Below are 13,712 nucleotides of genomic sequence, written 5' to 3'. Positions count from 1 at the left end.
TCAGTTTTGTCTTTAGAATATTATATCATTCATAAAGACAACATTTTATGTATATTAGGGTGTTTTTTTATCTTGAGTGTTGTGTATATCCGCAATGTAATTTAAAAGAATCCTGTATAAAAAAAACATTGTCTTCTCTTTGCTCTTTACTCTAACAATTCTGTAACTTGGTCTGTTACAGCTTGCAGCACATGCACAGTTTATTTTCATTGTGTTATACTGCCGCGGTGTTTTATCTTGTTTTGGCTTATTGTTTTTCTTAACTGTTCTTCCAGATATTGCTTCATTCATCTTGTTGTAGCTGAACTTCTCTCATAACTCAGCTCCATATCACAGTGTTGTATTGTTAGGGATCGCCATCAGGAAAGTGCACTGATGTTATTTATAGCTAAATATTATTCACATATACAGTCAGTCTTGGCTGGCCAGTAATACCTACTGTGAGTATTATCTGTGCAAAACAAAATAAGTTGGTATAATAAGGGAATCATCTATGCAATAAAGTCAGATGGTGTTAAAAAAATGAGGTCCTCACGCTACATATTGGACCTAATGTTGCATGGTTTGTGCATGATCCCAGGATTTAGTAAGTAAACACACACTCTCCACATGAGCCACGTCTGTGCTCACCCCTGCATGCGTGGTCCCCTGTAGACACCTTGAGTGCTAAGAGTCCACGCAGGAAGGACTGTCTAGACATGTACATCGTGTAAATACCCAATGTTACTCTGGTGACAGCGAGGGCTTGTCGAGGGGGTGCCAGGATGTAATCCCTAGCAATGCCGGGGACATCTTCCATTAATAATAATGATTTTACTTTAGAAAAGTTCCAGCATAACCATTTGTTTTTATTTATTTTTTGTTTGTTTTTAGCTTCTTTAATGCATGTTGTCGTTGTAAACTTGAAAATTGCTACAGCGATCAGCTAAGTGCTAGGATATATGTGTATAAATATGTGGATATAAATATAGAACTAGAATTTGCTGTACAGTACATGATCCATTTCTGTTTCCAACATAAAGCATACAGGACATTAAGATGAGAGCCTTTCCAGAGTATTTAGTATTTGCTGTGAGGAAGTGGAGTGCTTTTTCCTCTGCCTCAGGGTGGCTGTAGGCAAGCTGTATACCTTACAGAGACATGAAGTTTCTAGGCTTTTCTCTAGTTTGCCGGTTCCAATATTTACAGTACTTTACCTAACTTTGTAATGACTACAGTATTTAAGTAGGGCTGTTTGCTTCTGCCTCATGTTTTCTATTTGTTTTTCATTTATTGAAAGGCCATTTAAATTGGTGTATGACTGTGTGCTGGTTCTGAATCTTGTTGGAGACATTACAATGCATGACACTTGAAAAATACTGCATTGTCTGTCTTTTATGCATGCTGATCATTTTTTATGTATCACTCATGTTCTATGCGGTATAAAGAGAAATCAGTTTGGTATGCAGGGTGAGTATTGTGCTTTGTAGCTCCAGTCACACTGCAAATTAATCCATATCTATTTGAAACATTTGGAGGTATATTCATTAACTCTGTTCAGTAGGTAAGATGACATTCCATAGCAGTGGCCCTCAGTCTATTTCATTTGGGACCCAGATTAAATAATTATGAATTAGTGTCTGTATTCATGCTGATATCAAATGCTGTTCCTGTTATACTCTAACACTAATATTTTCCCTTAAGTCACTTATATCTTGCCTTTCTCTGCCTGTATGTTTGTGTCTGTATTTAGCTGCCTTACCCATATTCTTAGCTGCCTCTTAAACTCACTCTTATTTAGTTTTTAGTGGACCTATTTAACAATATTTGGCAATTTTCCTCAATTAAATATAATTTCTTACTACTATATATTGCGGCATTACAAAATAGATTTTAGTGTGCAATTCAACAAATTTACAGAGTTAGGGTTTCCCAGAAGAACCACTTCCGGCAAAGAGTAAGAAATTAAAGTGTTAGCCTATGCCAGTGCTTCTCAACCGCAGTCCTCAAGTACCCCCAACAGTTCATGTTTTCCTGGTCTCCTCACAGGATTGCAAGTGAAATAATTTGCTCCACCTGTTGGTCTTTTAAAATCTGTCAGTGAGTAATGAATACACCTGTGCACCAGCTAGGTGACCTGGAAAACATGAACTGTTGGGGGTACTTGAGGACCGAGGTTGAGAACCACTGGCCTATGCTATCATTCTACTTCTAGTTTCAGCCTCAAGGAGGCTAATGTGCATGCATCAGAACGGACTTACGGAAGGATCCCCATCCTAAATTCCATCTGATGGCATTAGGTATTGGAGGCCAAGATCTGATTGGCTGAGCTTTTTGGGTCCCGGTTAATTTGCCATTATTGCATGCCCCATAGACAGCTATGAGGACTTATTTCACAAACAATAGCAGAGGGACCACAGCAGATATGCAGCAACCTTATAATAAATTACAACATTACATAAAATTATGGCAAGGCAGATGTCTATGGAGGCTTACCCGCAAATGTGGTTTAATAAATATGTCCTTACAGGTCTCAGCTATTTGGACTTTCATACAGTTACTGTATACTTTTTATGTAACTACTAATTAAATTCACACTCTCTTTGTTGTGCTCACCTAAATGTATGTTTGTTGCTCTATTTTATGTTAGATTTTCCTTTTAGTGTTTTAATCCTTATGCACTTTGTCTAATCCCACCTTTTTTTACTGCCACTGCTGTTTTCAGATTCTATCTCCCCCCCACACCCCTCAATAATCTCTCTACCTAATTAAGACATAAGAAGAGAGGGCCCTGCTTACATTCTAGTGGTAATATAGGAGGATACAATACAAAAGAAAAAGGATAGCACAACTGTACGTGACGTACGTATTAAGGTGTATTCAATTCAAGTCTGAATTGCCGGAAAAACGTCAGTTTCTGTCAATTTCAAGTCGAATCCAGATTCGACCTATTCAATGAAACTGCCATTTATCCGACAAGTCGGAAAACACGTGGATGGGCGGATTAGCCGCAGATCCACTTGTTTTGTCAGATTTACCCCCGTTTCCGACAATGTCAACCCAACTTTTAAAAAAGTTGGATTCGCATTTTCGGGAACGGACAAAACTTGTCGGATTTGGCCGCAAATTGAATACTGAAATGTCGGATCCTTTCTGTCGGAAAGGAGCCGACATCAATTGAGGCTGAAGAGTTAGTCGGGGGTGTGTGGGATGGGGGGTAGTGTGGTTGTATATGAAAACCATCATTAGTGACTTACTATATTATTTATTGTGTCCTGTAAAGTTTTAAGGGCAAATTTAAATGCAGGGAGGCTAGATTAGTGTGTGGTTATGCGCGATAGGCCATTCCGGAGGTTGGGAACAGCACTGGAGAAATTTATTGCATGTGGCGCCAGTAGTTATCACTTAATAGATAGGGAGATAGCAGTTACCCCCATTTTTTGGCTTTAGTAGATAGACCCATACAGTAGGTCTGTTGTCAAGAACAAGACACAGGTAGATTAATAAATTAAGCAGCATATACTGTATACTGTGTTAAGGGGTCATTACATTCTAAGAAAGTGATGTGGGATCTCATGCTAATACCGCTTACATGACACATGTTTGTTTGTTTTTTTCCCAGGCCACAGACCATGATAATTTAATGTTAAATCTATGGATTAACTATTTTGAAGTTCTCAGCAAATGGGGCTCTCAGAAAATCATGTTTAAAATAGAATAGTGAGTTAAGCAAAATAACATTTGTGCAGGTTCCTTTCCTTGTTCACAGACTTAAGATAAAATACTATAAATTTCTCAAGAATATAATGTGTGATCACTTCTCTGAAACCAAAATTGTAAAATATATCACATGTCTAACTGACAGACTTGCAGGTTCTGCTCCGAATGGAACCATTTTGCACTTGGTAATAGATGCATGTGTGAAAACACTTTTTTCCTATCCGTCTCTCCTAGATTGCTTTGATCTCTTTTATGTACTTGGACTACCAAAACATCAGTTCTAAAAGTTCCTTATTTGGCAGTACAGGAAGTGACTGTGATGTGGTACAATGAAGTATCCACAACAAAAACAGGTCAAAGTATCCATGACATTTTTTGCAGAGCCACAATAAGCACTAAACTATTAAGATGCAAATAATTAATAAAATGTAATCGGTCCAATGTTTGGGGTGGGGTGTTGATGTGCATCTGTGAGCTAACCAAATAATACATCTGCAGTGGATATGAAAACCCAGGTTTGGACTTTTTGCTTGCATAATAGTAATAATAGCAATAATATCACATAGTAAAAATTAATTTAAAGTTTGTTTTTTTACATTTCATTGACAAAATGCTTTATTCACAAAATAAAGCATGCATTTATTTTATTGCTGCAATACTTAAATAGGCAGCTGTCACCAGTGATAACCCCTTATTATATAGGGTTTTTTCCTTTCCTAAATATACCCCATGGTTCCATGACCAAGCTCTGAGAGGACATAGGGGTAATTCAAACACGTTTTGCGTTAAAAAGCCGTGAAATTACTGCAAATTGCCATAAATTCACCTAATGCCTATTCAATTGTCCACAATTTTCCACAAATTTCAATTCACCAACCCTGAGCAGGTGATAAAATTGGGGAAAATCCCTATTTTAAGTTAAAAATGTTGGGGTTTGGGATAACCCCATGAATGACTAATAAGGCATTACAAAGTTTTTAATTATTTTTAATTGCCCAATAATGACATGTCATTTTTGGGGTGAAAAAGTTTGACAAGTGTTTTTAGACTTGCAGGTGGGAGTAATCTGTCTGTTTCCACTTTTTTTAAGTCCCCTAAAATTACCCAAATACATACTTATACCCATTTTTATGTACCCCAATTTTAATTTTAACACTTATTTTGCTGAAAAAAATGGCTTTCTATTATTTTAAAAAAAAGTTTCTATATAACAGCCATTTCACCCAATTTAAGTACCAGACATACTTTTATTATAACCAATATAACTGTTATATTGTTATCCAATGTTAGTTTAGCTATTTTGGGGGTATGGACAGATTTAGCTATTTTTTCTAAAATGTTCGACAATCCAGTTTTTGCTCGAATTTACATATGAATAGGGCGAATCGCAGGAGCATGCATACCCGCAAAAAGTAATTTCTTGAGGCAAAAAAGATGCAAAAATAGTGAAACTGGCAATCACAGTAAATTGCCTCAATTTCACTGCTAATTGAATACCCCTCATAAACTAGAAAAACTGTGTATACAGCCTATGATTTTGCTGCTGCTGTAACACTCGAAATTAAGATCACCTTTTCTTCTAACAGCTTCCAGTTGGATAGCGGACTATAAAAACAAGCTGTCCTATTGCATGATGTGCACACACTTCCCTCTCAAAATCATTATAGTAGAACTTCGATCACAATCACAGCTACTTTTAGCTTTTAATAATTCCATTAAATATCCCCCTACAGTACTTTAACTGAATGTTCTACGTTTTTGGAATTCCCTAGAATGTAATACGTGTTTGGAATTCCCTGCCTGAGGAAGTAGTAATGGCAGACTCGGTCAATACTTTTAAGAATGAGCTAGAAAAATTCCTAATGGATAAGAATATGCACGGTTATGGTGGGTAGATCACGCACTATCATAAAAAAGAGATAACACAACAGCCGACATTCACAATAGATAATTTTAGTCCTAAAATTAATACAGCGTATGAGACCATAAACAGGTTGAACTCGATGGACAAGTTGTCTTTTTTTCAACCTCAAAAACTGTTACTATGTTCTTGAGACTCCTGAATTTCGGGGAGTTCTCACTGAGTCCCAAAAAAGAAGACCAGACTTCTGGATCCCCAGTGATGTGATTTACATGGGTTTTTTTTATCTTTGGCCCAGAAAGCTTTTGTGTGCTTGAAATCTCTGTATTGTACACTTAAAATAGCTAATTAGCTATTACACAACTAAAATGTGAAAACCAAATATTAGCTTGCAATCAACTTTTTATTATTCTAGTTGACTACAAATTTATTTTATTATTTATAAGAACTTGCCAACGAGATGTATACAATATTTGTCTTCTACAATTTCCACGTTATTCTCCTGTGTATATTATTTCCACTTTACAGTGACAGGTGTCTTAAATTGTTTATAATCCTGTCCCACTCTATGTTGCATTTGATGAAAAAAATTGGATTTTAATTATCTACCGGTAAATCCTTTTCTCGTAGTCCGTAAAGGATGCTGGGGTTCCATTTAGTACCATGGGGTATAGACTGGTCCCTTGGGAGCCACTGGCACTTTACGAGTTTAACAGTGTGGGCTGGCTTCTCCCTCTATGCCCCTCCTACAAGACTCAGTCTACAAAATGTGCCCGAGGAGACGGACATAATTCGAGAGAAGGAAATACAGATAGTGGCGAGATTCACACCAGCTGACGCCGAATTGAAAAAAACATGCTGACCAGCATGCAACATGGAGAAACCCTGCTAACCTGCATGCACCATGAAGAAATCATGCAAAACCGCATGAAACATGAAGAAACCATGTCCACCAGCAGGTAATATAAAGAAACCATGCCAACCAGCAGGCAACATGAAGAAACATGCCAACCAGGATGAAACATGAAGAAATCATGCCAACCATCATGCAACACGAAGAAACCATGTTATCTAGCATGATACAGGGTGCAACCATGCCATTCCGCATGTAACATGAAGAAACCATGCTAACCATGCATGAAAGAGGAACTGCAACAGCTGAACCAATACTTAACTAAGTAGCAATGCAGGAAAATGAAGCAGTTGCCCAGCATCCTCTATGGACTATGAGAAAAGGATTTACCGGTAGGTAATTAAAATCCTGTTTTCTCTTACGTCCTAGAGGATGCTGGGGTTCCATTTAGTACCATGGGGATGTACCAAAGCTCCCAGTATGGGATGGAGAGTGTTGAGGATCCTGCAGAATGGAGTGACCAAACTTTAGGTCCTCAGATGCCAAAGTATCGAACTTGTAGAACTTCAGCAAACGTGTTTGACCCCGACCAAGCAGCTGGTCGGCTAAGCTGTAAAGCCGGGATACCCCGGCCAGCTGCTAGGAACAACCCACTGTACGAGTAGAGTGGGTCTGAACAGATCTTGGACACGGCAGGCCTGTCGTAGAATAAGCATGTTGGATTGTAAACCCGATCCAGCGAGCAAATATCTGCTTAAAAGCAGGACACCCAACCGTGTTAGGACCATAAAGGACAAACAGAGCATCCGACTACCTGTGACGAGAAGTCCTCTTCACAGAAACTTTAAAAGCCCTCACAACATCCAAGGACTGTGAGGTAATTGAGGCGTCAGTAGCCACTGGCACCACAATAGGTTGGTGATATGAAAAACCGACACAACCCTTGGAAGAAATTGCTGACGCATTTTGAGCTCAGCTCCAACTTCATGGAAAAACAAGTAGGGCTCTTGCATGACAATGCCCCATATTTTGACACCCGTCGAGCAGATGCCAACAGTGTGACCACCTTCCAAGTTAGAAACTTGACGTCCACCTACTGTAAGGCTTGAACCTATCCGACTGCAGGAAATGCAGCACCAGATTAAGATCCCAAGGTGCCGTAGGAGGCACAAAGGGTGGCTGGATGTGCAGAATCCCTATCAAGAAAGTCTGAATTAAAGGGATAGCAGCCAATTGTTTATGGAAGAAAATGGACAAGGCCAAAATCTGGACATTTATGGATCCCAAGCGTAGGCCCACAACCACACCTGCTTGCAGAAAGAGGAGAAACCGTCCAAGTTGAAACTTCACCGTAGGAAACTTCTTGGATTCACACCAAGACATGTACGTTTTCCAAATTTGATGGTAATGTTTAGACGGTACCCCCTTCCAAGACTGTAACAGAGTAGGAATGACTTTGTTCGGAATGCCCTTTCGAGCTAAGATCTGGCGTTCATCCTCCATGCCATCAAACGTAGCCGTGGTAAGTCTTGATAAGCGAACGGCCCCTGTTGCAGAAGGTCCTCGCGAAGAGGAAGAGGCCTCGGATCTTCCAGCAGTAACTCCAGAAGATCCGCATACCAAGCACTTCTTGGCCAGTCCGGAGCAATGAGGATCGCCTGAACTCTTGTTCTTTTTATTAGCTTGAGAATCCATGGGATGAGTGGAAGTGGAGGGAACACATACACTGACTGGTTCACCCACAGAGTTACCAGGGCGTCCACCGCCACTGCTTGTGGGTCTCTCGACCTGGAACAGTATCTCCGAAGCTTCTCATTAAGGCAAGAGGCCATCATGAGGTACACCCCACCGGCTTGTTACCTCTGCAAATACCTCCGGGTTGAGGCCCCATTCTACTGGATGGAGATCGTGTCTGCTGAGGAAGTCTGCTTCCCAGTTGTCCACTCCCAGAATGAAGACTGCTGACAGCGCCCTCACATGTTTCTCATCCCAGAGGAGGATTATTGTCACCTCTGACATTGCAGCCCTGCTCTACGTTCCGCCCTGCCTGTTTATGTAGGACACCGCTGTGACGGTGTCCGACTGAACCTGAGCGGCTTGATCTCTCAGAAGATGTGCCGCTTGTAGAAGGTCGTTGTACACGCCCTTCAGATCCAGAATGTTTATTGGAAGGAGAGATATCTGAACTGACCGCTTTTCCCCCTGAGCGACTGCTTTCCCAACCCCTGAGACTTGCATCTGTGGTTAGATGAATCCAATTCTGAATCCCGAACCTGCGGCCCTCGAGTAGGTGAGAAGTTTGCAGCCACCAGAGGAGTGAAATTCTGGCTTTCGGCTACAGGCGTATCCGCTGGTGCATGTGAAGATGAGATCCTGACCATAAGCCCAGGAGACCCAGTGGGAAAGACCGTGCAAGGAATCTTCCGTACTGTCGAGCCTCTTAGTAGGCAGCCATCTTCCCCAGAAGGCGAATACACTGATGAATCGATACCCGGGCTGGCATCAGGACATCCCGGACCATTGATTGGATCACCAACGCTTCCTTCACCGGTAGAAACACCCTCTGCACTTCCGTGTTGAGAATCATCCCCAGGAAGGAATGCCTCCTTATCGGCTTCAAATGCGAAATTGGAAGCTTCAGGATCCACCCGAGATCCCGGGACAGTTGATTTGAGAGAGCAATACTCTCTAACAACATCTCCCTGGAGCATGTTAAGGTCATCCAGATATGGAATTATGTGCACTCCTGGTTTGTGGAGCAGGAGTATAAAGGCTGCCATGGCCCTGATGAACACCCCCGGTGTTGCGTAGAAGCCAAGCTCAGTGTTTGGAACTGGAAGTGACGTAGTTGTAGTGCAACCTTAGATAGGCCTAGAGAGGCGGCCAGATTGGAATATAAAGTACGCACCCCTAATATCCTGGGATACCAGAAATTCCTCTACATCTCGAGCAGAGGTCACCCCTCCCAGACTCCATCCTGAATTGAACACCCACCAGTAGAGAATCAATCACCCCAGGTTTGAATAGTAACCCCTGTTACGTAAATGAGGTGGAACTAGAATAATGACATTAGTTTGACAAATGATATGATAGCTTCCAGCAGTAGTGCACTTTCTGCCTGAGAAGCTAGTAAGCCTGATATGAATAATCTGAGGCGGGAATACTAGAAATTCTAGTCTACACCCCTGGGCAACCCAACTGTTTCCAGGGGTCTAGGCAGGATATCGCCCAGATGTGTTACTGAATCTCTTTAGTCTCACTCCCACCTGCCTGATCCCCAGGCAGTGAGATCCACCGACAAACCGAAGGGTTTGAAAATGGCCGAATTTGAAATCCGTCCCCGGGAACCTGACGGGGCAGGTTTTCTGGACTTCCCCAATGTCCTCTACAGGAAGTGGAGGAATATGTGGAATCATGTTCGAAGGAATTGCAGTGTAGGTGTAGGATATCATTTCCTGGTCTGTGAAGCTGCGGAAGGAAGACATACCGACTCACCCGCAGTTGACATGGATAATCACGTATCCCGTGTGTCCCAACAGGGTCTTACCTGTGAAGGGCGGACCTGTCATACATTACTCGAATTCTGTATCCGCAGTCCATTGGTGTAGCCACCATCCCTTGCGTGTCGAAACTGCCAGAGCAGTGGTCCCTGCTTTATGCAGGTCAATCTCCTTCATGGTGTCTCGCCGTGAAGCCTGTAGAATCCTGTATGTGACATAGAAACAAGTGTACAAGTCACTTCTACACATAGAATCTAAATCATCAAGGAGCCTGACCACGTTACAATAGCCCCAGAGATGTATGCAAAAGTGGGTCTCCGAGTCACACCTGCAGCAGTGTACAGTATTAAAGATTAGTCTTAGTAGGTGATCAGCCTTTATAGAGGTTGTACCAGGGACAGGTAAGACAACCATATTTGACAATTTAGACACTATAGGGATGTGGATAATAACTCTGGGTGTATTCATTATAAACATATAATAATATTCCTCATCCCTAATAGCCTCAACATATGTTGGACCCCTCATATATATGCATTATATGGGCAAGTGTATGCTTTCTAGGGTACGGAGTTGTGGGTGAGAGGCATAGCAGTGGGATTTGAAACCCCGCTTTTCTCAAAACTGCGGCTTCTACCCAGTACGGGACATATTGGAAGCGATATATTCTTAAAGTACACCTTATGAAGTCCACCCCAGGGGGATCTGCCGCCGAAGCATGAGCCAGCCACAGCGCGCCCTTATAGGCTTTTATAAAGATAAAAACCCCGCTGGCTAGCGTAACCTTAATAGGGTAGCTAGTACATAATATCACTCCCCCCTTTTATAACACCTTTTACCTCAGTGTAGTTATGTGGAGGACAGCATTCCCTGTCAGCGTGTCTGCAGGGAGAAAATGGCGCTGGTTAGTGCTGGATCCGCTCTGAGAAGCTCCGCCCCCTGTTATGGCACGTCTTCCCTCACTTAGAGATTATACTGGCCTGGGGTAATTTTTGCAGCAAACAGCGAGTTAGACCTTGAAAGCTATGTTTGATCAGTGTAGGGTATCCTGCTGGCCCAGGACGTCCCTCACAGCGTCGTACACCGCTGAGCCTTCCGGAGTGCAGCCTGTCAAAGCTACGCTCCCAATCTTGTGCCACCATTCCCGCCGGGCACCCGCTTACCGGGACTCCGGCGTCGGATTCACCACTCTTCTTTCTTCTAGCTCTGTTAGGGGGTGGCGGCATGCTGCGGGAATGAGCGTTCGCCTCGGGCGGCTAACGATCATCACCCTCAGGAGCTCAGTGTCCTGTCAGCGGATAACGATCATCACTCTCAGGAGCTCAGTGTCCTGTCAGCGGATATAGGGGCCATTAACCTCAAGGGTTGGATCCTACTCCTCCCCCTAAGTCCCACGAAACAGGGCGGCTGTTGCCTAGGTGCGTCTGGGACGTGACTGTTCACACCTGTGATTAGACAGTGTTATCCCTATGAGCTGCGACTATTCGCACATGCACCTGCGAAAAACTAATCACAGGTGCAAATAGTCGCAGCCTGGATCAGGCTTGCTACATCTGTATATCCTACATATACTTAGGGGGACATGTACTAAGCAGTGATAAAAGTGGAGAAGTGAGCCAGTGGAGAAGTTGCCTATGGCAACCAATCAGCTGCTCTGTATGCTTGAATAGTATGCAAATTATAAATGTTACATCAATGCTGATTGGATGCCATGGGCAACTTCTCCACTGGCTCCCATCTCCACTTTTATCACTGCTTAGTACATGTCCCCTTTAGTTACATAGCCTTTTCTACACCAAAGCTATTAAATAAATGTTATTTTGTATTCAAAATTGTGTTGTAATTAATATTTTTTCCTGTTCCAATTTCCAATATTTTAGAGCAAAATGTTATTCAGTATTAATGCAACGCACTATGGTTTGTGTTTGGCTTCCACTACGAACTTTTAGTGCAGTTTTGAAAACTTTGTGATATTTCCACACAGCAAAGTTGTGTAATGTTTATCTCAATTATTTGGAAATGATATATTTTGAGTTAAGAAGTAAAACTTTGGTAAGAATATGCATACAGTATGTTACCGAAGTTTCTACTGTGAAATGATGTAAAAAAAATGTCTGAAGTTGACACCGTATTGATGATGGTTAATGAGCGGAGGATGGTTGTTGATAATGTTGAGGTTGCATTTCAGTAGCAAATCACATAATTATTCTCTTGCAGCATATTAAAAAAAGAAAACGAGAGGCATTCAGGCCTACATCTGACTGCAGCTGTATCAGAAATGTAGGATCAGAAAGTGTTTTCACATAGAGACTGCCTTTATCTCACTATCTCATTAGCCATTAATGTAGTTACTGGATGTTGTCTTTTCTGTCATGGAAAAGTGTCTGTTACATCGTGAGCTGCAACATTTTACCTACTGGTTCTTTGGAGATGTACTGTATGTGTGTTTGTGTGTGTGTGTGTGTGTGTGTGTGTGTGTGTGTGTGTGTGTGTGTGTGTGTGTGTGTGTGTGTATAGATAGATAGATAGATAGATAGATAAACAGCGCTTCACTTTTTCCACATTTTGTTATGTTACAGCCTTATTCCAAAATGGAATAAATAATTTTTTCTCTCTCAAAATTCTACACACAATACCCCATAATGACAGTGTGTAAAAAGTTTTTCTTTTAGGTTTTTGCAAATTTAAACCATTTGTCTAAGTGGTCAGTATAGTATGTACATATTTATAGATGTTGGTCTGATTGATCCAAAACTATTTGTGAGATGTACTTTCTTCAAGATGAAAGCTTATTAATGTACAAGTTGCACTTTGATGAGCCATGTTTTGTGTGTTAAATCTTATAGAGCAAGTGTTCTTTTAAAAACCATAAATACCAATTTAACGTCTGTAGAACATCTTTTTTTTTTTAGAATAGTCGCTTAGTTTAAAGATGTGTCCTTATACCCTGAGCACCATTTGGCACAAGATGTTCGGCACGACTACTGTAAGAAGCTCTGAGACGAGTAGCTTACAATATATATATATTTTTTTCATTTTGCGTTTCAGTAGCATTGCAGGCGCAGCGAAAATCCTCTTACAGTGTATCTGAGGCACTAGGCTGCAAAATTGGTTTCCCACACACCCTAGAGGATACTGGGGTCCACATAAGTATCATGGGGTATAGACGGGTCCGCTAGCAGCCTTGGGCACTTTAAGAAATCAATAGTGTGCACTGGCTCCTCCCTCTATGCCCCTCCAACCAGACTCAGTTTAGAAAATGTGCCCGGAGGAGGCGGTCACGCTTAGGGAAGCTCCTGAAGAGTTTTTTACATTTATTTTCTGTTTGTTGTTTTACAGGCATTGCTGGGTGGCACCAGCATGCCTGCTTCATAGGACTTAGGGGGGGAGAACGGCCCAACTTCCTAAAGAGTTAATGGTCCTGTTTCTCCGCTGACAGGACACTGAGCTCCTGAGGGAGTCATTTGCAAGCCCCACCACGGTGAGCCTACCCTCCCGCAGCACGCCGCCGCCCCTAACAGAGCCGAACATAGAAGAGTGGTGAGTACAGCGCCGGTGTCTCGGTTAGCGGGTTGCCAGCGGAAATGGCGGCATGAGGGTTGGAGTGCAGCGCTGACATGCAGGCTGCACTCCGGGGGGCTCAGGATGACATGCGGCTGCGTGTGTCCCACTGTGAGGGGCGCGCTGAGCCACCAATGATACCCACCCCGGCCATCCAGCTTACTGAGGGTTTTACCCCTCGAATTACACACTCTAAACCTCAGGCCAGTATAAAAAAGACCGGGAAGCTGCACGCCAT

General features: G+C 42.2%; 1 protein-coding gene across 6 annotated transcripts in view; it reads left to right on the top strand.

Annotated features, from left to right (window-relative positions):
* DIAPH3 (diaphanous related formin 3) overlaps positions 1–13,712 on the top strand; it is a 1,416,707-nt gene that overhangs the window by 1,153,939 nt on the left and 249,056 nt on the right. The gene's annotated exons all lie outside the window — the stretch shown is intronic.

This window comes from Pseudophryne corroboree, chromosome 2, assembly GCF_028390025.1.
Source record: "Pseudophryne corroboree isolate aPseCor3 chromosome 2, aPseCor3.hap2, whole genome shotgun sequence".
Taxonomy (NCBI): domain Eukaryota; kingdom Metazoa; phylum Chordata; class Amphibia; order Anura; family Myobatrachidae; genus Pseudophryne; species Pseudophryne corroboree.
Note: the sequence above shows the minus strand (reverse complement) of the source record. Positions and strands in the feature narration are given on the sequence as shown.